General features: G+C 48.2%; 1 long non-coding RNA gene and 1 pseudogene across 1 annotated transcript in view; one reads left to right on the forward strand and one right to left on the reverse strand.

Annotated features, from left to right (window-relative positions):
* Positions 1-4,253, reverse strand: part of LOC108541960 (ras suppressor protein 1-like) — a 167,504-nt pseudogene that overhangs the window by 58,521 nt on the left and 104,730 nt on the right.
* LOC108541961 (uncharacterized) overlaps positions 1,267-4,253 on the forward strand; it is a 14,877-nt gene continuing 11,890 nt past the window's right edge. Inside the window, exons 1-2 of the long non-coding RNA XR_001889129.1 lie at positions 1,267-1,467; positions 2,297-2,437. This is a non-coding gene — a long non-coding RNA (uncharacterized LOC108541961). The remainder of the gene's footprint in view (positions 1,468-2,296; positions 2,438-4,253) is intronic.

The following is a 4,253-nucleotide window of genomic DNA, read 5'->3' on the forward strand; positions in this document are numbered from 1 at the left end:
AAAAAAAAAAAAAAAAAAAGAAAGTGTGCTCTTAAGATAGATAACTTGATTTTCTCTAACCTCTATAGTCTGGAATATTGTCTCTTTGGCCTTTCTGTAAATGCTATATAGACCAATAATATTCTTAACTTTAATTTTGAATTTCTTCACTCATGAGTTCTAATTCCATATACCCAACCTAGCTAGTCCTCTCGCCTGATACCCCAGATGATAAATTTAATTAATTAATTAATTAATTAATGAGATGGCAGTCTCCCTCTGTCTCCCAGGCTGGAGTGCAGTGGCTCATTCTCTGCTTACTGCAACCTCCACCTACCAGGTTCAAGTGATTCTCCTGCCTCAGCCTCCTGAGTAGCTGGGAATACAGGCACGCGCCACCACTCCTGGCTAATTTTTTTTTGGTTTTTAGTAGAGATGGGGTTTCAGCATGTTGGTAAGGCTGGTCTCGAACTCCTGACCTCATTATCTGCCTGCCTTGGCTTCCCAAAGTGCTGGGATTACAGGCGTGAGCCACTGCACCTGGCCTCCCAGATGATAAATCTTATCGCTTGGTGTATAAAGAAAATGTGGCACATATACACCATGGACTACTATGCAGCCATAAAAAAGAATGAGTTCATGTCCTTTGCAGGGACATGGATGAAGCTGGAAATCATCCAGATCCTGCTGCTCCTGCCATGCTGCATCACTGCCACTCACTGCTACAGCCTCCAGCATGCAGCAGGTGGCTCGCTCTTTCCCCCTTCCTTTTTTTTTTCTTCTCCAAGATGGATTCTTGCTCTGTTACCTGGGCTACAGTGCAGTGGCGCGATCTTGGCTCACTGCAACCTCCGCCTCCTGGGTTTAAGTGATTCTCCTGCTTCAGCCTCCCAAGTAGCTGGGACTACAGGAGCACCACTCCCGGCTAATTTTTGTATGTTTAGCAGAGATGGGGTTTCACCATCTTGGCCAGGCTGGTCTCAAACTTGACCTCGTGATCCACCGACCTTGGCCTTCCAAAGTGCTGGGATTACAGGCATGAGTCACCATGCCCAGCCCCTTCCCCACTTGTAAGACGGGCACACACCTGCAGAACAGACAGAAACAAAAGAGCCTGGAACTGCCCGACTCCCGCTTAGCATGCTTTATATACCAAGGTTCCTGGACTACATGTTCTGATTGGATGAGAGCAAGCCCTAGGCTAACCAATCAGAACATGATAGTAAAGTCCAATCAGAATAAGCCTAGAGGTTTTCTTTCATCCAATCAGAACACCAGCGGCGACAACAGAGACTTAAGTGCGGCCGGAGCGGTAAGATGGCGGACGAGCAGCTGGCTCCGTGCTGTGCTACAGCGGGAGGAGAAGGTGGTTTCCTCTGACACAAGCTGGAGGCCGGAGCCTGTGGCACAGCGGCTCGCCTCGCTGCGGCTGGTGGCTGCAACAGAGACAGCACAGCTGCCAGAGTGGTAGAAAGGCGGCCACGGTAGGTGAGTATCCTCAACTGCACTGCCCACGGCCTGGGGGCGCTATTCCGGGCATCACTGCCTGCAGCTGGGAGCGAGTTGGGGTGCTATCCAGGGCTGCGGTGCCCGGGGACGGAGGGCAGGTTGGGGCGCTGTTCCAGGCGTCATTTCTTCCGGTGGGGGGGCGGGTTGGGGTCGCTATTGGGTGCTCGAGGACAGGTTGGGGGCGTTATCGGTGGTTACACTTCCTGGGAGTGTGGGGGTGTTTGGGACACTATCGAGGGCTACACTGCCAGCGGCGGGTTAGGGGGCGTGATCAGGGGCTGCACTGCTGGTGGTGGCAAAGGTGGCCGCCACAGCTGTGGCCTCCAAGGAAGGAGCCAGGCTCTAGAATCTGGAGGGAGACCTCCTACTGCTCGTGATTTAGCCCGGTGGGAGCACAGCGTTTCCATGGGAATCATGAGCATGGCGGGGCCTCGACAACCGTCATGGTTCCCGGGTCTGCGTCCTATTGCTCTGTGTTGAGACAACCTGGGATCCCTGGGCACGGAATAGCAGGCGTCATGGGGGGACAGGGCCCTCTGGGTGGAGGCGTTAGGAACGGAAACTGGCACTCGGATTGGGGTTGGGGCGCGGGGAGGGGGGACAGGGCAGGCGGGGTGGTGGTCGCTGGGTCTGAGTTCTGCTGTTCTTGCTCGCCCAGGAGCCGCAGCGCCGGTTGGCCCAACGGCTCCCGTGGATGGGGACCAGGCCACTGTGGAGTCTCCAGTTAACTGAAACTTGTAACTGCCACCCAGTGGCCGCTATGACGAGGTTAGATTCTAACGTTACCACTCCCTGCATCATGTTCTAGGCTTTTCTGACTTTGTTGGCTCAGCTGCTCCGTGCCAGAAGGAGGAACAACTTGCCACAAGCTGGAAAGTGGAGGCTGGAGCCTGGAGCCTGGGATGTGGCGGCTGGCTTCGCTGCGGTGGGTGGTGCTTTGGAGCAGTAGGTAGGAGGGCCGCCGTCTGTGGCCAGGTTGGGGGGCAGGCCTGTGGCTGTGGCTGTGGCCAGGTGGTAGGAGCCTTGTAGGGAGCGCCGGTGCGTCGAGGGTGACAGCAGCGGTGGTTGTATTGGCATTGGCCCTAGTGGTGGCAGCAGCCGCAAGTCTGGGGTCCTGGGAAGTGGGAGTAGGAGCGCTGCGGGGCCACCTGGCCTGGCATGGGTAGGAAGCTGTGGATGCTGTGCCGTGGGCCTCGGTGGCAGCAGTGGAGGTGCCGTCAGGGCGAGGAGGAGTCCTCCTCCTTCTTCTGTAGAGTCTGGAGGGTCCCTTCCTTCTGCTGGCACCTGAGCCAGGCGTGAATGGAGCATTATCTCAGTCTTAACAAAATTTAGGGGTGATTGTGTATCTTTTGCTTGATTTTTTTTGTTGTTGTAAAAAAGTCTTGAACTTTTCAGTTTTCATGAATCAAGGAAGGGAAAAAAGGTATCATAAAAGGCCTTCTGGTTCCCTCACCTGTTCTTTTTCCTTTCTTCCAGTCTGTTTTATTCTCATCATCATCATCATCTCGTTCCTCTTTACTTGCTTATGCTGCTGCTTCTATTTCTTGTTCCTATTGTTGTTTCTCCTTCACCTGCTCCTGCTTTTCTTTGCTTTTCCCAAGCAATGGCATTAACAACAAACCAAAACTGAGTTAAAAACAAACTACTTGTCGGTGTGTTGTACTTTAAAAATAATTGGTCCATTACTGTGTCTTAGAGATTTGCATAATTATTTAGTTACTTGAATAGCTATGCTTTCCTGTTCCTGTTAACGCATTGTAGGTATTCAAGGAATAAAAAAAAATTAAGCGTCAAATAAAATACTGGTAGCAAACAGCCATTTCATATCTCTTATATATTAGTCTGGAGATATGCAAGAGGCATGGGGTGATAAGTTCCAATTTAGGAGGTCATTAAGTAAACTATATTCCCTTCATGTTATTTCTCTGCCACTATTTTCAAGATTATTATCTGCATGAGCAAACCTGATTTGTCACCACATCTTTACAATAGGAAAAGGAAGGGGAGATCATGTGAATAATGTTTTAAGGCCAGGATTCACAACCAAAAGCAAGGCTTTATTAACTTTTGCCTTTAAGAACCTGCAGTATTGAGCCCTCTTTCCTAGTATTACAACCTTTAGTATGAACTCTTTTTTCAGTGATTGCTCTAGAAGTTTATGCATTTTATTGAATACTTTAAAGAAACAAATATATATTGTATCATTTTCACGCCCACAGAAATGGATTAAGGCTTATAATTTTAACACTTTTAGAATTATTTTTAAGGTTATGGCATGTAAAATACTGTTGATATATGTAAGAATATGCATAAGTACCACCAGATAGCTTATTTTGAAGAGACAGTGTCTAAATTTTTGTCCAGAGTAGATTGGTTGCAGTTTCTTAGGTGTGTTTCTCAGTACATTGCCTCAGTGTTTTAAAGCATGTAGAAATTTGTGTTGTTTACTCTCATATGGTCATTTGTTTATAGGTTGTTTAATATTTCTAGGGACTAAAGACATCACAGCCTCCTTTAAGATTCAGTACTATTAATAAGATTTGTTATATATAGGGTTAGAATCCAACAAACTCAAGAGGAAAATTGTTAAATTATATAGCTGTAGAGCAGGACATGAAACCTAGGTTCTAAGCTCTAAGGGAGCTACCAAACAAGTGCATCAGTGACTGGGCATAGCATAGAGTGGGCAGAATTACAGGATGATTAAGAAAGTGAGCTGTGCAGCTTAACTCTATGTGAACATGACTTTTCAAAAAAAAAAAAAA

This window comes from Rhinopithecus bieti, unplaced genomic scaffold, assembly GCF_001698545.2.
Source record: "Rhinopithecus bieti isolate Rb0 unplaced genomic scaffold, ASM169854v2 scaffold_20310, whole genome shotgun sequence".
Classification (NCBI taxonomy): Eukaryota; Metazoa; Chordata; class Mammalia; order Primates; family Cercopithecidae; genus Rhinopithecus; species Rhinopithecus bieti.